Source organism: Equus caballus, chromosome 2 (assembly GCF_041296265.1).
Source record: "Equus caballus isolate H_3958 breed thoroughbred chromosome 2, TB-T2T, whole genome shotgun sequence".
Classification (NCBI taxonomy): domain Eukaryota; kingdom Metazoa; phylum Chordata; class Mammalia; order Perissodactyla; family Equidae; genus Equus; species Equus caballus.
This window is the reverse complement of record NC_091685.1, coordinates 50,929,836-50,949,870: the sequence shown is the minus strand read 5'-3', so window position 1 is coordinate 50,949,870 and position 20,035 is coordinate 50,929,836.

The window sequence follows — 20,035 nt, the reverse complement described above, 5'->3', positions numbered from 1 at the left end:
GGAAGGTGATTTTGGCGTGTCCGGGAGGTGTTTCTGGCGAGTTGAGCAGGTGGCTCCGGAATGCTCGGCAGGTGCTTCCAGCGTCTCCGGCACGTGGTTCCGGCGTGTGAGGCAGGTGGTTCCCTTCTGTCCGGTAGGTGGTTTCCGCATGTCCAGCACGTGGTGCTGGCACGTCTGAGAGGTGATTCCAGCATGCCCGGCTGGTGATTCCGGAGTGTCTGCCAAGTGGTTCTGGCATAGCTGGCAGGTGATTTTGGCGTGTCCGGCAGGTGGTTCTGTGGAGTGGCACAGGTGGTTCTGGCATCTCGGCACGTGCTTCTGGCGTCTCCGATATGTGGTTCTTGCACGTTTGAGAGGTGGTTCCGGTATGACAGGCATGGGATTCCGGAGTGTGTGCCAAGTGGTTCTGGTGCAGCTGGCAGGTGATTTTGGCGTGTCCAGCAGGTGGTTCTGCGGAGTGGATCAGGTGGTTCCGGCATGCCCGGCATTTGAACCCGGACTGTCAGCCACGTGCTTCTGGCATTCCCAGCAGGTGATTTTGGCATGTCAGGGATGCGGTTATGGTGAGTCCAGCAGTTGGTTCTGGCGTGCTCGGCAGATCTTCCAGGCATGTCCGGCAGATGGTTCCAGTCTGTCCAGGACGTGGTTCCAGCGTGTCTGGCATGTGGTTCTGGTACGTCTGAGAGGTGGTTCCTGCATGCCCGGCACGTGATTCCGGACTGTCCGCAAGGTGGTTCTCGCATAGCCAGCAGTTGATTCCGGCATGTCTGGCAGTTTGTTCTGGTCTGTGCAGTAGGTGTTTCCGGCGTGCCCGGCATGTGCTTGCGGCATGTCTGAGAGGTGGTTCTATCATGCCCAGCAGGTGATTCCAGAGAGTCCACCAAGTGGTTTCGGCGTAGCCGGCAGGTGATTTTGCATGTGAGCCGGTGGTTCTGGCGTGTCCGGCAGGTGGTTGCGGTCTGTCTGGCAGGTGGTTCTGGGGTGTCCGGCATGAGGTTCTGGCACGTCTGAGAGGTTGTGCCGGCATGCCCTTCACGTGATTCCGGCTTGTCCCCCAAGTGGTTCTGGTGTAGCTGGCAGGTGATTTTGGCGTGTCCGGCAGGTGGGGCCGGTGAGTCAAGCAGGTGGTTCCGGCGAGTGTTTCCTGTGGTTCCTGTCTGTCCGGGAGATGGTTCCGGCCTGTCCGGCACGTGCTTCTGGCACTTTGAGAGGTTGTGCTGGCATGCCCGGCAGGTGATTCCGGAGTGTCCGCCAAGTGGTTCTAGCGTACCTGGCAGGTGATTTTGGCATGTCCTGCAGGTGTTTCTGGCGAGTCGAGCAGGTGTCTCCGGCAAGCTCAGCGGGTGCTTCCGGCGTCTCCGGCACGTGGTTCTGGTGTGTCTATGAGCTGGTTCCAGCATGTCCGGCAGATGATTCCGGAGTGGCCACCAAGTGGTTCTAGCATACCCGGCAGGTGATTTTGGCGTGTCAGGTTGGTGGTTCCAGTGAGTCGAGCAGGTGGTTCCGGCGTGCTAGTCAGGTGTTTCAGGCGGGTCTGGCAGGTGGTTCCGTCTGTTCGGGGTGTGGTTCCGGCATCTCATGCACATGGTTCTGGCACGTCTGAGAGGTGGTTCCGGCCGGCCCAACAGGTGTTTCTGCAGTGTCCACCAAGTGGTTCTGGCGTAGTTGGCAGGTGATTTTGGCATGACCGGCCGGTGGTTCCAGCAAGCCCGGCAGGTGATTCCGAAGTGTTCACCAACTGGTTGTGGCGTAGCCGGCAGGTGATTTTTGCGTGTCCGGCAGGTGGTTCTGGCGAGTTGAGCAGGTGGTTCCGGTGTGCTCAGCAGCTGCTTCCGGCATGTGTGGCAGGTGGGTCTGGTCTGTCTGGTAGGTGTTTCCGGTGTGTCCGGCACGTGCTTCCAGCATGTCTGAGAGGTGATTCTGGCATGTGCGGCAGGTGATTCCGTAGTGTCCGCCAGGTGGTTCTGGCATACCCGGCAGGTGATTTTGGCGTGTCCGGCAGGTGTTTCTCACGAGTCGAGCAGGTTTCTCCGGCATGCTCGGCAGGTGCTTCCGGCGTCTCCGGCACGTGGTTCTGCTGTGTCAGAGAGCTGGTTCCGGCATGTCCGGCAAATGTTTCAGGAGTGTCCGCCAAGTGGTTCTGGCATACCCGGCAGGTGATTTTGGCGTGTCAGGTAGGTGGTTCCGGTGAGTTGAGCAGATGGATCCGGCATGCTCAGCAGGTGGTTCCAGTCTGTCTGGTAGGTTTTTCCGGCGTGTCCAGCATGTGCTTCTGGCATGTCTGAGAGGTGGTTCCGGCACGCGCGGCAGGTGATTTTGGCGTGTCCGGCAGGTGTCTCTGGCGCGTCGAGCAGGTTGCTGCGGCATGCCCGGCAGGTGCTTCTGGCATCTCCGGCACGTGGTTCTTGTGTGTCCGAGAGCTGGTTCCGGCATGTCCGGCAGCTGATCCCGGAGAGTCCTCCAAGTTGTTCTGGCATGCCCGGCAGGTGATTCTGGACTTTCTGCCACTTGGTTCTGGCATAGTGGGCATTTGATTTTGGCAGCCCCAGCAAGTGGTTCTGGTGATTCGAGCAGGTGGCTCCGGCACACTCGGCAGGTGGTTCCGGGGTGTCCGACACGTGGTTCTGGCATGTCAGGAGGTGGTTACGACATGCCCAGCAGGTGATTCCGGAGTGTCTGCCAAGTAGTTTGGCATAGCCAGCACGTGATTTTGGCATGTCCGGCAGGTGGGTCCTGCGAGTGTAGCAGGTGGTTTTGGGGTGCTCGGCAGGTGTTTCCAATCTGTCCAGTAAGTGGTTCCAGCTTGTCCGGCACGTGGTTCTGGTACGTCTGAGAGGTGGTTCCGGCATGGCTGGCAGGTTATTCCGGATTATCCCCCAGGTGGTTCTGGCATAGCTGGCAGTTGATATTGGCCTGTCCGCCAGGTGGTTGTGGCATCTCCAGCAGGTGGCTGTGGCGTGTTCGGCAGGTGGTTCCGGCGTGTCTGGCACGTGCTTCTGGCACGTCTGAGAGGTGGTTCTGGCATGCCCAGCAGGTGATTCTGGAGCGTCTGCCAAGTGGTTCTGGCATACCCGGCTGCTGATTTTTGCGTGTCTGACAGGTGTTTCTGGCGAGTTGAGCAGGTGGCTCCGGAATGCTCGGCAGGTGCTTCCAGAGTCTCCGGCACGTGGTTCTGGTGTGTCTGAGAGCTGGCTCCGGTATGTCCGGCAGATGATTACGGAGTGTCCGTCAAGTGGTTCTGGCATAACCGGCAGCTGATTTTGTCATGTCCAGCAGGTGGTTCCAGCGAGTCACGCAGGTGTCTCCGTCATGCTCGGCAGGTGATTCCGGACTGTCTGCCACTTGGTTCTGGCATAGCGGGCAGTTGATTTTGGGGTGTCTGGCAGGTGGTTCTGGCGATTCAATCAGGTGGCTCCACCGTGCTTGGCAGGTGGTTCCGTCATGTCCGGCAGGTAGTTTGGCATAGCCGGCAGGTGACTTTGGCGTCTCCGGCAGGTGGTTCTGGCGAGTCGAGCAGGAGGCTCCGGCATGCTCGGCAGGTGCATCTGGTGTCTCTGGCATGTGGTTCTGGCACGTCTGAGAGGTGGTTCCGGCATGCCCTCCAGGTGATTACAGAGTATCCAGCAAGTGGTTGTGGCATTGCTGGCTGGTGATTTTGGCGAGTCCAGCAGGTGGCTCCAGCAAGTCGAGCAGGTGGATCAGGTGGGTCCGCCAGGTGGTTCCTGTCTGTCCCGTAGGTGGTTCCGGCGTGTCTGGCACGTGCTTCCTGCACGTCTGAGAGGTGGTTCCGGGATGCACGGCAGGTGATTCCATAGAGTCAGCCACGTGGTTCTGGCCTAGTCATCACGTGATTTTGGCTTCTCCGGCAGGTGGTTCTGGCGAGTCAAGCATGAGGTTCCAGCTTGCTCGGCAGGTGCATCCGCTGTCTCTGGCACGTGGTTCTGGCGCCTCAGAGAGGTGGTTCCAGCATGCCCGACAGGTGATTCCGTAGTGTCCGGCAAGTGGTTCTGGCATAGCCGGCAGGCGATTTTGGCGTGTCCGGCAGGTTATGTTGGCGTGTCTGGCAGGTGATTCTGGCGTGTCCGGCTGGTGGTTTCGGTCTGTCCTGCAGTGGGTTCCTGCGTGTGCCACACGTGGTTCTAGTACGTCTGAGAGGTGGTTCCCGCATGCCCACCAGGTGATTCCGGACTGTCCGCCACGTGGTTCTGGCACATCTGAGAGGTGGTACTGGCATGCCCGGCAGATAATCCCAGAGAGTCCTCCAAGTGGTTCTGGCCTAGTCCGCAGGTCATTTTGGCGCGTCCGGCAGATGGTTCCGGCATGCTAGGCAGGTGGTTCAGGCAGGTGCCGTAGGTGGTTCCGGTCAGTCCGGGAGGTGGTTCCGGTGTGTCCGGCACGTGGTTCCAGCACGTCTGACAGGTGGTTCTGGCATGTCCGGCAGGTGATTCCGGATTGTCCACCAAGTGGTTCTGGCGTAGCCGCCAGGTGATTTTGGTGTGTCCCACAGGTGGTTCCAACGATTCGAGCAGGTGCTTCCGGCTAGCTCGGCAGGTTCTTCTGGCGTCTCCGGCACTTGATTTTGGCACATTTGAGAGGTGGTTCCGGCATTCCCGGCAGGTGATTCTGGGAAGTCCGGCAAGTGGTTGTGGCGTAGCCAGCAGGTGATTTTTGCGTGTCCAGCAGGTGGTTCTGGGGAGTGGATAAGGTGGTTCCGGCATACTGGGCAGGTGGTTCCGGCATGTCAGGCACATGGTTCTGGCACGTCTGAGAGGTGGTTCCGGCATGCCCGGCAGGTGATCCCAGAGAGTCCTCAAAGTGCTTCTGGCATAGCCCGGAGGTGTTTTTGGTGTGTCCGGCAGGTGGTTCTGGCTAGTCGAGCCGGAGTTTCCGGCGTGCTCGAGAGGTGGCTCAGGCAGGTCTGGCAGGTGTTTGCAGTCTGTCCATGACGTGGTTCCGGCATGCCCAGAAGTTGATTCTGGAGTGTCCACCAAGTGGTTTTGGCATAGCCGGAACGTGATTTTGGCATGTCAGGCAGGTGGTTCCGGCGAGCTCGGCAGGTGCTTCCGGTCTCTCCAGCACGTGGTTGTGGCACGTCTCACAGGTGGTTCCGGCATGCCCTGCAGGTGATTCCAGAGTTTCTTTCAAGTGGTTCTGGCATAGCCGGCTGTTGATGTAGGCGTGTCCAGCAGGTGGCTCCAGCGAGTCGAGCAGGAGGATCCGGCGTGCTCGGCAGGTGCATCCGGTGTCTCTGGCACGTGGTTCTGGCACGTCTGAGAGGTGGTTCCAGCATGCCTGGCAGGTGATTCCGGAGTGTCCGGCAAGTGGTTCTGGCGTAGATGACAGGTGATTTTGGCGTGTCCATCAGGTGATTTTGGCATTTCCAGCAGGTGATTTTGACGTGTCCGGCAGGTGTTTCTGGCGAGCTGTTCAGGTGGTTCCAGCATTCTCAGCAGGTGATTCCAGCGTTTCTGGCAGGTGTTTCCAGTCTGTCCGGTAGTGGGTTCCAGCCTGTGCGGCACGTGGTTCTGGTACGTCTGTGAGGTGATTCCTGCATGCCCAACAGGTGATTCCGGACTGTCCGCCACGTGGTTCTGGCGCATCTGAGAGTTGGTACCGGCATGCCCGGCAGGTGATCCCGGAGAGTCCTCCAAGTGGTTCTGGCCTAGCCCACGGGTGACTTTGGCGTGTCCGGCAGGTGGTTCCGACGATTCGAGCAGGTGCTTCCGGCTAGCTCGGTCGGTGCTTCTGGCGTCTCCAGCACTTGATTTTGGCACATTTGACAGGTGGGTCCGGCATTCCCGTCAGGTCATTCCGGAAATTCCGGCAAGTGGTTCTGGCATAGCCAGAAGGTGATTTTTGCATGTCCGGCAGGTGGGTGCAGAGCCAGTGCCTTGTGCCTTCCACCTCCAGAGCAAATGAGGGCACGGCTGAGAGCAAAGTGGCCTTTCTGACATAGCTTCTTTCCGACACTCTCTCCAGCAGTGCACAATGGTGGTTGGAAAAAGGCATGCAGTCTATCGCCTCCTAAGCACGTGGACACTCAATCATTTGGGACTCAGCCCAGTTTCTTCAGCTGAAGATGTAGGCATTTCGTCTGAGCCGGGTTGGCAAGGTGGAAGTGTTCAGGATGCAGATGTTCCAGACCGGCGAGTGAAGTCCTGGAAAGAAACGGTGTTCAGCCTCCTTTGTATGAGATGTTCCCAGGACGCTGTAAGAGCACTGTGAAAAGGGAGTTTTTTCTCAGCTTCCTAAAGAGCTGGAAGCAGGACAAGACGTGGTTTGTCTCCCATTGAGGGGTGGATCAAGAGCCAGTGCCTTGTGCCTTCCACCTCCAGAGGAATGGAGGGCACAGGTGAGTGCAAAGGGGCCTTTCTGACATAGCTGCTTTCCGACACTCTCTCCAGAAGTGCAAAATGGTGGTTGGAGAAGGGCATGCATTCTATCGCTTCCTAAGCACGTGGACGCTCAATCCTATGGGACTCAGCCCAGTTGCTTCAGCGGAAGATGTAGGCATTTCATCTGAGCTGGGTTGGCAAGGTGCTGCTGGGTTGCTCCAGAAGCAGAAGTACTAAAGTGGCGAGTTAAGGGCTGGGAAAAAATGGCGTTTGAGCTGCCTTTGTATGAGAGTTTCCTGGTATGCTGTAACAGGACTGTGGAAAGCGAGTTGTTTGTCAGCTTCCTAAAGAGCTGGAGGGAAGACAGTTTATGGCTTGTCTCCCATTGAAGGATGGAGGCAGTGCTTTGAGCCTTCCACCTGCAGAGCACTGGATGACACGGCAGAGAGCAAAGGGGACTTTCTGTCATAGGTGTTTTCTGATCCCCTTCAGGGTTGGTGCCATTGCCTTGTGCCTCCTGCCTCTAGAGGAATGGAGGGCACGGCCCAGAGTAAAGGGCCTTTCTGACATTGGTGCTTCCTGACAGTCCCCCAACCATTGCTCAAGGGCGGTTGGTTAAAAGCTTATTGTCTGTCTCCTCCTCAGCATGTGGAACCACAATCATCTGGGCCTCGTCCCCATTGCTCAAGGGGAAGATGTAGGCATTTCGTTTGAGCCAGGTTGGCAAGGTGGAAATGCGGCAGAAACGGATGTTGCAGTTTGGTGAGTTAAGGGCTGAAAAGACACAGCGTTAATTTGTCTTTGTATGAGATGCTCCCAGGATGCCATAAGAGCACTGTGGAATGCGAGTGCTTTCCCAGCTTCCTAAAGAGCTGGAAGGAGGACAGTTTATGGCTTGTCTCCAATTGAAGGATGGAGGCAGTGCTTTGTGCCTTCCACCTCTAGAGCAACGGAGGGCACGGCTAAGATCAAAGGGCCCTTTCTGACATAGGTGCATTCTGACACTCTCTGCACCAGTGCACAATGGCGGTTTGTAAAAAGCCTATTGTCGAGTGGGAGATCCAAGATGGCGCCGTGAGTAGTCCTCTTTGTCTCTCCCCCTTCGAGTCTACAATTATTTGGACACTTATCGCTTGACAAAGGATATCCAGACAGCATCTCAGGACGTCTGAGAGACCCACGCGACTATACATCGGAAGGCGGATGGACTTTCCTCCTGGAGGATGTGGAAATAGGTGAAAACTCTCCGACCCCGACGAGCAGCCTAGTACCCGCAAGTGGCTTTCTTCCAATGGATGCCCCCAGAGGATCTACACACATCTAGGGCAGGAGCGAGCACACAACAGAGGAGCGACTGTGGAAACAGGTGACCAGAACCCTACCTAAACCCCCCGCAATTACTCCTGAAGGCAGAGGGAAACTTTGGAGTTGCGCACCTGAGCCCGCAGGGAGAGTCTCTCCCCGCCATTGGCAGGGAGACGCCGCCTGGTTTTCGTGGCACCCAGAGGGTCCCAGAGAGAGTCGCTGAGGGTACGGAAGTCTCCCAGCTGCCGTTGCCTGCCCCATGGGACTAGGGATTGCCGGAGATCTTGGAGAGGACCGGGGCTGGGGGAACTTTCAAAGGCCGGTTCTGCGACCCAGAGGGGAAGCGTGGGAGTTCCACCCGGGGAGCAGACAAAACTCTCTGTCTGCCATTAGCAGAGGGGCCACGCAGAGCATTCATGGCTCCGGGAGAGGCCCAGAGAGAACCCCAGAGGGCGGGGTGACCCCCAGCTGCCGTTGCCCGCCCCCTGGGACTGGGGATTGCCGGAGATCTCAGAGAGGACCGGGGCTGGGGGAAGTTTCAAAGGCCCGCTCTGCGACCCGGACGGGAAGCGCCAGAGTTCCGCCCGGGCAGCAGACAAAACTCTCTGTCTGCCATTAGCAGAGGGGCCATGCCGAGCATTCACGGCTCCAGGAGAGGCCCGGAGAGAATCCCAGAGGGCGGGGCAACCCCCAGCTGCCATTGCCCACCCCATGGGACTAGGGATAGCCAGAGATCTCAGAGAAGACTGGGGCTGGGGGAAGTTCCAGAGACCCAGCTTCGTAGCCTAGGGGGAAACCCTACAGGCTCACAGCAGCCTTAGGGAAAGCCTCTGCACAGCACCAGTAGAAGGCACCCAGCCACCAGCCACAAGGATGGAAGACCCCAGGGCAAAAGCAGCATAGCTAGGTGAACTAACCACAGACTGTAGAAGATGCCAATAGCTCTCCTGCGACCCATAGAGGACAAGTGAGATTTTGTGGGTGCCGACAGCAACGGAGCAACAAATATAAGTGATCCCACCGTGGCCGCTGGAAAAGCCCATAACACCGTTGCAGACCCCAAGGAGAGAGCACATCTAGGTGGGCTGCAACAGTAGGCACCAGCAGCTTGAAGCCCCCCTGTGACGGCCCCCACAGCAGAGGAGGGAATCCAAAGGGCCACTGTGGCTACGAGGAGGGGCCCAGGCCCAGTTAGCAACTGCGGACAGGGTTCCTGGTTGGTGCAGTATAAACAGCTGCTCCCCCACCGCAGCAGCTGAAACAAGTGAAAGGAGCAACTAAACTCTATCTCCATGCGGAGGCACAAATCAACAACATCAAGCAATATGAAAAAATACATTAAATCTCCAGAACAGAAAGAAAGTAACAAGTACACAGAAAACAATCCCAAAGAAAATGAGATATATAACCTAAATGATGATGACTTCAAAACAACCATCATTAAAATTCTCAATGAGTTAAGAGAGAGTTCTGACCGTCAACTCAACGAGTTCAGGAGCTATGTCACAAAAGAGTTTGATACAATAAAGAAGAACCAAACAGAAATATTGGAAATGAAGAACACAATAGAGGAGATTAAGAAAAATCTAGATGCTCTGAACAGTAGGGCCGATAATATGGAGGAAAGAATTAGAAATTTGGAAGATGGCAATATAGAATTGTTGCAGGCAGAGGAGGAGAGAGAAGCAAGACTAAAAAGAAATGAAGAAACTCTCCGAGAATTATCAGATACAATTAGGAGATGCAACGTAAGGATTATAGGTATACCAGAGGGAGAAGAGAAGGAGAAAGGGGCAGAAAGCCTATTCAAAGAAATAATGGCTGAGAACTTCCCAAATCTGGTGAGGGAGATGGATCTTCAGGTGACAGAAGCCAATAGATCTCCAAACTTTATCAAAGCAAGAAGACCAACTCCACGGCATATAGTAGTGAAGCTAGCAAAAGTCAACGACAAGGAGAAAATATTAAGGACAGCCAGGCAAAAGAAACTAACCTACAAAGGAACCCCCATCAGGCTATCAGCAGATTTCTCAGCAGAAACTTTACAGGCTAGAAGAGAGTGGAATGATATATTCAAAAATCTGAAGGACAAAAATCTACAGCCAAGAATTCTCTACCCAGTGAAAATATCCTTCAAATACGATGGAGAAATAAAAACTTTCACAGATAGACAAAAATTAAGGGAGTTCATTGCCACAAAACCTCCTCTTCAGGAAATCCTCAGGAAAACCCTCATTCCTGAAAAATCCAAAAAAGGAAAGGGGCTACAAAACCAAGAGCAGAGGAGATAAGTAGAAGGACAACAACAGAGAGTAGCAGCTCTACATCAGAACAGATTAAACCATGGGACGAGAAACAAAGGAAACTGAAGAAAAGCGGAAAACAAGACACAAAATGGTAGTGGTAGGCCCCCACATCTCAATAATCACTCTAAATGTAAATGGATTGAACTCCCCAATCAAAAGACACAGAGTGGCAGGATGGATCAAAGAACAAGATCCAACAATATGCTGCCTCCAGGAAACACACCTCAGCCCCAAAGACAAACACAGACTCAGAGTGAAGGGATGGAGAACAATACTCCAAGCTAATAATGAACAAAAGAAAGCAGGTGTCGCTATACTAATATCAGACAAGGTAGATTTCAAAGCAAAACAGATAAAGAAAGATAAAGAGGGACAGTATATAATGATAAAAGGGACTCTTCACCAAGAAGACATAACACTTATAAATATATACGCACCCAACACAGGAGCACCAAAATTTGTAAAGCAACTCTTAATAGAACTAAAAGAAGACATCAACAACAATACCATAATAGTAGGGGACCTCACCACACCATTAGCACCAGCGGACAGAACATCCAGACAGAAAATCAACAAGGAAATAATAGAATTAAATGAAAAATTAGACCAGATGGACTTCATAGATATATATAGAACACTTCATCCAAAAACAGCAGGTTACACATTCTTCTCAAGTGCACATGGAACATTCTCAAGGATTGACCATATTTTGGGAACCAAAGCAAACATCAATAAATACAAGAGAGTTGAAATAATATCAAGCATCTTTTCTGATCATAATGCTAGTAAACTAGAAATCAACTACAAGAAAAAAGCAGAGAAAGGTGCAAAAATGTGGAGACTAAACAACACGCTTCTCAACAAACAATGGATCATTGAAGAAATTAAAGAAGAAATCAAATTTTATCTGGAGACTAATGAAAATGAGAACATGACATACCAAAACATTTGGGATGCAGCAAAAGCAGTCCTAAGAGGGAAATTCATTGCAATACAGGCCCACCTTACTAAACAAGAAAAAGCTCACATAAGGAACCTCAAACGACACCTAACAGAACTAGAAAAAGAAGAACAAACAAAGCCCAGAGTCAGTAGAAGGAGGGAAATAATAAAAATAAGAGCAGAAATAAACGATATTGAAACAAAAAAGACAATAGAAAGGATCAATGAAACAAAGAGCTGGTTCTTCGAAAGAATAAACAAAATTGACAAACCCCTAGACAGACTCACCAAGAAGAGAGAAATCGCAAATTAATAAAATTAGGTATGACAGAGGAGAAATCACAACAGATACCAATGAAATACAAGAGATCATAAGAGAATACTATGAAAAACTATATGCCAACAAATTGAACAACCTGGAAGAAATGGACAAATTCCTAGACTCCTACAATCTCCCCAAACTGAATCAGGAAGAAATGGAGAACCTGAATAGGCCAATCACAAGTAAGGAAATAGAAATGGTAATCAAAAACCTCCCCAAAAATAAGAGTCCAGGTCCAGACGGCTTCTCTGGAGAATTCTACCAAACATTCAAAGAAGACTTAATACCTATTCTCCTCAAACTGTTCCAGAAAATTGAGAAAGATGGAGAACTCCCTAACACATTCTATGAAGCCAACATCACCCTGATCCCCAAACCTGACAAGGACAACACAAAGAAGGAGAACTACAGGCTGATATCACTGATGAACAAAGATGCAAAAATCCTCAACAAAATTTTGGCAAACCGATTACAGCAATACATCAAAAAGATTATACACCATGATCAAGTGGGATTTATACCAGGGACACAGGGATGGTTCAACATCCGCAAGTCAATCAACGTGATACACTACATCAACAAAATGAAAAACAAAAACCACACGATCATCTCCATAGATGCAGAGAAAGCATTTGACAAGATCCAACACCCATTTATGATAAAAACCCTCAGTAAAATGGGTATAGAAGGAAAGTACCTCAACATAATAAGGGCCATATATGATAGACCCACAGCCACATCATACTCAATGGACAAAAAATGAAAGCCATCCCTCTGAGGACAGGAACAAGACAAGGGTGCCCACTTTCACCACTCCTATTCAACATAGTACTGGAGGTGCTGGCCAGAGCAATTCGGCAGGAAAAAGAAATAAAAGGAATCCAAATAGGTAACGAAGAAGTAAAACTCTTGCTGTTTGCAGACGACATGATCTTATATATAGAAAACCCCAAAGAATCCACAGAAAAACTATTAGAAATAATCAACAACTACAGCAAAGTAGCAGGGTGTAAAATTAACGTGCATAAATCAGTAGCATTTCTATACACTAACAATGAACTAACAGAAAAAGAACTCAAGAACTCAATCCCATTCACAATCACAACGAAAAGAATAAAATACTTTGGGATAAACTTAACCAAGGAAGTGAAGGATCTATACAATGAAAACTACAAGACTTTCTTGAAAGAAATTGACAATGACATAAAGAGATGGAAAGACATTCATTGCACATGGATTGGAAGAATAAATATAGTTAAAATGTCCATACTACCTAAAGCAATATACAGATTCAATGCTATCCCAATCAGAATCCCATGAACATTCTTCACAGATATTGAACAAACAATCCTAAAATTCATATGGGGCAACAAAAGACCGCGAATTGCTAAAGCAATCCTGAGCAAGAAAAACAAAGCCGGCGGAATCACAATCCCCGATTTCAAAACATACTACAAAGCTACAGTGATCAAAACAGCATGGTACTGGTACAAAAACAGGTCCACAGATCAATGGAACAAAATAGAAAGCCCAGAGATAAAACCACACATCTATGGACAGCTAATCTTCGACAAAGGAGCAGATGGCCTACAATGGAGAAAAGAAAGTCTCTTCAACAAATGGTGCTGGGAAAACTGGACAGCCACATGCAAAAGATTGAAAATTGACCAGTCTTTTTCACCACACACCAAAATAAACTCAAAATGGATCAAAGACCTAAAGATTAGGCCTGAGACAATAAGTCTTTTGGAAGAGAATATAAGCAGTACACTCTTTGACATCAGTTTCAAAAGAATCTTTTCGGACACTGTAACTCCTCAGTTGAGGGAAACAATAGAAAGAATAAACAAATGGGACTTCATCAGACTAAAGAGCTTCTCCAAGGCAAGGGAAAACAGGATTGAAACAAAAAAACAGCTCACTAATTGGGGAAAAATATTCACAAGCCACTTATCTGACAAAGGGTTAATCTCCATAATATACAAAGAACTCTCACTGCTTAACAACAAAAAAACAAACAACCCGATCAAAAAATGGGCAGAGGACATGAACAGACATTTCTCTAAAGAAGATATGAATATGGCCAATAGACACATGAAAAGATGTTCATCATCGCTAATCATCAGGGAAATGCAAATCAAAACTACACTAAGATATCACCTTACACCCATTAGATTGGCAAAAACATCCAAAACCAAGAGTGACAAATGTTGGAGAGGTTGTGGAGAAAAAGGAACCCTCATACACTGTCGGTGGGAATGCAAACTGGTACAGCCACTATGGAAAACAGTATGGAGATTTCTCAAAAAGTTAAAAATAGAAATACCCTATGACCCAGCCATCCCATTACTGGGTATCTATCCTAAGAACCTGATATCAGAAATCTCAAGAGTCCGTTGCACCCCTATGTTCATCGCAGCATGATTTACAATAGCCAAGACGTGGAACCAGCCTACATGCCCAGAAACTGATGATTGGATAAAGAAGATGTGGTATATATACACAATGGAATACTACTCAGCCATAAAAAAAGACAAAATTGGCCCATTCACAACAACGTGGATGGACCTCGAGGGTATTATGTTAAGCGAAATAAGCCAGTCAGAGAAAGACGAACTCTATATGACTCCACTCATAGGTGGAATTTAGTATATTGATAAGGAGATCTGATCGGTGGTTACCAGGGAAAAGGGGGGGCACAGAGGGGGAAGTGGTGTACCCACAACATGACTAAGAAAAATGTACAACTGAAATCTCACAAGGTTGTAATCTATCATAACATTAATTAAAAAAAATCATTACACACACACACAAAAAAAGCCTATTGTCTGCTCTTGCTAAACATGTGGAGGCACAATCATCTGGGACTCGTCCCCGTTGCTGAAGGGGAAGATGTAGGCATTTCGTCTGAGCCAGGTTGGCAAGGTGCAAATCTGGCAGAAGCAGAAGTTCTAAATCGGCGAGTTAAGCGCTGAAAAGAAAGGGCATATCAGCTGTCTTTGTATGAGATGTTGCCAGGACACAGAAAGAGCACTGTTGAAAGCGAGTTCTTTCTCAGCTTCCTAAAGAGATGGAAGGAAGATGGTCTGTGGCTTGTCGCCCCTTGAGGGGTGGAGCCAGTGCATTGTGCATTCTACGTCTAGTGCAATGGAGAGCAGAGCTGAGAGCAAAGGGGTCTTTCTGACATAGTTGCTTTCCAACACTCTCTCCACCAGTGCACAATGGTGGTAGGAAAAAGGCATGCAATCTATCACCTCCTAAGCACGTGGACGCTCAATCATTTGGGACACAGCAAAGTTGCTTCAAGGGAAGACGTAGGCATTTCGTCTCACCGGGTTGGCAAGGTGGAATTGCGGCAGAAGCAGAATTCCTAAAGCGGCGAGTTAAGCACTGGTAAGAAATGGCATTTGAGCTGCCTTTGTATGAGTGTTTCCTCGTATGCTGTAACAGCACTGTGGAAAGCGAATTCTTTCTCAGCTTCCTAAAGAGCTGGAAGCAAGACTGTTTATGGCTTGTTTCCCATTGAAGGATTGAGGCAGTCCTTTGTGCCTTCCTGCTCTATAGCAATGGAGGGCACGGCTGAGAGTAAAGGGGTCTTTCTGCCATTGGTGTTTTCTGACACTCTCTCAACCATTGCACTTGGTGGTTAGTTAAAAGCCTTGTCTCTCTCCTCCTCAGCATGTGGAACCACAATCATCCGGGCCTCGTCCCCATTGCTCAAGGGGAAGATGTAGGCATTTCGTCTGAGCCGGGTTGGCAAGGTGGAATTGTGGCAGAAGCAGAAGTTCTGAAGTGGCGAGGTAAGGTCTGGCAAGAAAGGCCGTTTGACCTTCATTTCTATGACAGTTTCCCCGTAGGTTTTTCCCGGGAGCCGAGCAGGTGTTTCTGGCAGTCTAAGCAGGAGGTTCGGGCATATCTGGCAGGTGGTTCCAGTCTGTCCAGGATGTGGTTCCGGCGTGTCTGGCACGTGGTTCAGGTACGTCTCAGAGGTGGTTCCGGCATGCCCGCAAGGTGATCCTGGAGAGTCCTCCAAGTGATTCTGGCGTAACCGGTAGGTGATTTTGGCGTGTTCGGCTGTAGGTTCCAGCCTGCTCGGCAGGTGGTTCAGGCAGGTGTGGCAGGTGGTTCCGGTATGTCCGGGAGGTGGTTCCGGCGTGTCCGGCACTTGGTTCCGGCACGTCTGAGACATGGCGCCGGCATGCCCGCCAGGTGATTCCGGAGTGTCCGCCAAGTGGTTCTGGCGTAGCCAGAAGGTGATTTTGCATGACCAGCGGTGGTTCTGGCGGGTCGAGCCGGTGGTTCCGGCGTGTCCGGCAGGTGGTTCTGGTGTGTCCAGCAGGTGGTTCTGGGGTGTCCGGCACGAGGTTCTGGCACGTCTGAGAGGTTGTGCCGGCATGCCCTTCACGTGATTCCGGATTGTCCCCCAAGTGTTTCTGGTGTAGCGGGCAGGCGATTTTGGCATGTCCGGCAGGTGGGCAGCTTGAATCTGGCAGGTGGTTCCGGCGAATGTTTCCTGTGGTTCCGGTCTGTCTGGGAGATGGTTCCTTCCTTTCCGGCACATGCTTCTGGCACTTCTGAGAGGTTGTGCTGGCATGCCCGGCAGGTGATTCTGGAGTGTCCGCCAAGTGGTTCTGGCGTAGCCGGCAGGTGATTTTGCCATGTCCGGCATGTGGTTGCAGCGAGTCGAGCATGTGGTTCCGGTGTGCTCGACAGTTGGTTCAGGCAGGTCCAGCAGGTGGTTCCGGTCTGTCCGGGAGGTGGTTCTGGCGTGTCCGGCACGTGGTTCCAGCACGTCTGAGAGGCGGTTCTATCATGCCCGGCAGTGATTCCAGAGAGTCCACCAAGTGGTTTTGGCATAGCCGGCAGGTGATTTTGGCGTGTCGGCAGGTGGTTCAGGCGAGTTGAGCAGGTGGTTCCGATGTGCTCAGCAGGTGCTTCTGGCGTCTCCAGCACGTGTTTCTGGCACATCTGACAGGTCGTTCCGGCATGCCCAAAAGGTGATTCGGTCTGTCCGAGAGGTGTTTCCGGCGTGTACGGCACGTGGTTCTGGTACATCTAAGAGGTGGTTGCGCATGCCCAACAGGTGATTCCGGACTGTCTGCCACGTGGTTCTGGCACATCTGAGAGGTGGTTCCAGCATGCCCGGCAGGTCATCCCAGAGAGTCCTCCAAGTGGTTCTGGCGTAGCCCGCAGGTGATTTTGGCATGTCCGGCAGTTGGTTCCGTCGTGCTCGGCAGATGTTTCAGGCGTGGGCGGCAGGTGGTTCCAGTATGTCCAGTACGTGTTTCCAGCTTGTCCGGCACGTGGTTCTGGCACGTCTGAGATGTGGTTCCGGCCGGCCCCAAAGGTGTTCCCGCAGTGTCCGTCAAGTGGTTCTGGCCTAGTTGGCAGGTGATTTTGGCATGACCAGCAGGTGGTTCCAGCAAGCCCAGCAGGTGATTCCGAAGTGTTCACCAACTGGTTGTGGCGTAGCTGGCAGGTGATTTTTCATGTCCGCTGGTGGTTCCGGCGGGTGAGCCGGTGGTTCCGGCGAGTCCGGCAGGTGATTCTGGTCTGTCCGGCAGGTGGTTCTGGTCTGTCCGGAAGGTGGTTCCGGCGAGTCGAGCAGGTGGCTCCGGCGTGCTCGGCAGGTGTTCTGGCATGTCTGGCAGGTGGTTCCGGTCTGTTCTGTAGGTGTTTCCGGCATGTCCGGTATGTGCTTCCGGCACGTCTGAGAGGTGGTTCCGGCATGCGAGGCAGGTGATTCCGGAGTGTCCGCCAGGTGGTTCTGGCGTACCCGGCAGGTGATTTTGGCGTGTCCTGCAGGTGTTTCTGGCGAGTCGAGCAGGTGGCTCCGGCATGCTCGGCAGGTGCTTCCGGCGGCTCTGGCACGTGGTTCTGGTGTGTCTGAGAGCTGGTTCCGGCATGTCCGGCAGATGATTCCGGAGTGTCCCCCAGGTGGTTCTGGCATAGCCAGCAGTTGATATTGGCCTGTTCGGCAGGTGGTTCCGGCGAGTCGAGCAGGTGGCTGTGGCGTGTTCAGCAGGTGGTTCCGGCGTGTATAGCAGGTGGTTCCGTTCTGTCGGATAGGTCGTTCCGGCATGTCCGGCACGTGCTTCTGGCACGTCTGAGAAGTGGTTCTGGCATGCCAGGCAGGTGATTCCAGAGTGTCGGGTAAGTGGTTCTGGTGTAGCCGGCAGATCATTTTGGCGTGTCCGGCACGTGGGTCCTGCGAGTCGAGCAGGTGGTTCCGGCGTGCTCGGCAGGTGTTCCAGGCGTGCCCGGCAGGTGCTTTCAGTCTCTCCAGGACGTGGTTCCAGCGTCTCCGTCACGTGGTTCTCCTACGTCTGAGAGGTGGTTCCTTCATGCCCGGCAGGTGATTCTGGACTGTCCGCCAGGTGGTTCTCGCATAGCCAGCTGTTGATTTTGGCCTGTCTGGCAGGTGGTTCTGGCCAGTCGAGCAGGTGGCTCCGGGGTGCTCGGCAGGTGGTTCCGGCATGTCTGGCAGGTGCTTCCGGTCTGTCCGGTAGGTGTTTCCGGTGTGTCCGGCACATGCTTCCAGCACGTCTGAGAGGTGGTTCTGGCATGCACGGCAGGTGATTTCGGACTGTCTGCCAGGTGGTTCCTGTGTAGCCAGCTGTTGAGTGTGGTCTGTCAGGCAGGTGGTCCTGGCGAGTCGAGCAGGTGACTCTGGCGGGCTCAGCCGGGTGTTTCCTGCGTGTCCGGCACGTGGTTCTGGCACATCTGAGAGGTGGTTCCTGCATGCCCGGCAGGTGATTCCAGAGTGTCCGCCAAGTGGTTCTGGCGTAGCCGGCAAGTGATTTTGCCATGTCCGGCATGTGGTTCCAGCGAGTCAAGCATGTGGTTCCGGCATGCTCGGCAGGTGCTTCCGGCGTCTCCGGCACGTGTTTCTGGCGCATCTGACAGGTGGTTCCGGCATGCCCAAAAGGTGATTCTGGTCTGTCCTTCAGGTGGTTCCGGCGTGTACGGCACGTGGTTCTGGCACGTCTGAGAGGTGGTTCTATCATGCCCGGCAGGTGATTCCAGAGAGTCCACCAAGTGGTTTTGGTGTAGCCGGCAGGTGATTTTGGCATGTCGGCAGGTGGTTCAGGCGAGTTGAGCAGGTGGTTCCGCCGTGCTCGGCAGGTCCTTCCGGCATCTCCGGCACGTGTTTCTGGCACATCTGACAGGTGGTTCCGGCATGCCCGAACTGTGATTCCGGTCTGTCCGGTGGGTGGTTCCGGCGTGTACGGCACGTGGTTCTGCTACATCTCAGATGTGGTTGCGCATGCCCAACAGGTGATTCCAGACTGTCCGCCACGTGGTTCTGGCATGTCTGAGAGGTGGTTCCAGCATGCCCGGCAGGTCATCCCAGAGAGTCCTCCAATTGGTTCTGGCGTAGCCCACAGGTGATTTTGGCGTGTCTGGCAGGTGGGTCCTGTGAGTCGAGCAGGTGGTTCTGGCATGCTCGGCAGGTGGTTCATGCCTGTCCGGAATGTAGTTCCCGTCCGTCCAGGACGGGGTTCCGGCGTGTCCAGCACATGGTTCTGGTACATCTGAGAGGTGGTTCTGGCATGCCCGGCATGTGATTCCGGACTGTCTGCCACGTGGTCCTGGCATAGCTGGCTGGTGATTTTGGCGTGTCCAGCAGGTGCTTCCGGCAAGTCGATCCGGTGACTCTGGCGTGCTCAGCCAGGTGTTTCCTGCGTGTCCGGCACGTGGTTCTGGCATGTCTGAGAGGTGGTTCCTGCATGCCCAGCAGGTGATTCCGGACTGTCCCCCAGGTGGTTCCCGCATAGCCAGCTGTTGATTTTGGCCTGTCCGGCAGGTGGTTCCGGTGAGTCAAGCAGGTGGCACCGGCATGCTCGGCAGGTGGTTCCGGCATGTCTGTCAGGTGGTCCAGTCTGTCAGGTAGGTGTTTCCGGCATGTCCGGCACGTGCTTCCAGCGTGTCTGAGAGGTGGTTCCGGCATGAACGGCAGGTGATTCCAGAGTGTCCGCCAGTTGGTTCTGGCATACCCGGCAGGAGATTTTGGGGTGTCCGGCAGGTGGTTCCGGCTAGTCGAGCAGTTGGCTCCGGCATGCTCCGCATGTCGTTGCTGCATGTCTGGCAGGTGGTTCCGGTCTGTCAGAATGGTCGTTCCTGCATGTCAGGCACGTGCTTCTGGCACGTCTGAGAGGTGGTTCTGGCATGCCAGGCAGGTGATTCCGGAGTGTCGGGTAAGTGGTTCTGGTGTAGCCGGCAGTTCATTTTGGCATGTCCGGCGTGTGGGTGCTGTCAGTCAAGCAGGTGGTTCCGGCGTGCTCGGCAGCTGGTCCAGGCGTTTCCGGCAAGTGGTTCCACTCTGTCCAGGACGTGGTTCCAGCGTGTCCGGCACATGGTTCTGTTCCATCTGAGAGGTGGTTCCTGCATGCCCGGCGGGTGATTCCGGACTGTCCACCACGTGGTTCTGGCACATCTGAGAGGTGGTACCGGCATGCCCGGCAGGTGATCCTGGAGAGTCCTCCAAGTGGTTCTGGACTAGCCGGCAGGTGATTTTGGCATGTCCGGCAGGTGGTCCTGCTGATTCGAGCAGAAGCTACCGGCAGCCCTGGCAGGTGCTTTCTGCGTCTCCGTCACGTGGTTCTGGCACATTTTTGATGTGGTTCCGGCATGGCTGGCAGTTGATTCCGGAGTGTCCACCAAGTGGTTCTTGCATAGCCAGCAGGTGATTTTGGCGTGTCCGGCAGGTGGGTCCAGCTAGTCAAGCAGGTGGTTCCATTGTGCTCGGCAGGTACTTCTGGCGTGTCCGGCACGTGCTTCTGGCACGTCTGAGAGGTGGTTCCGGCATGCCCGGTGGGTGATTC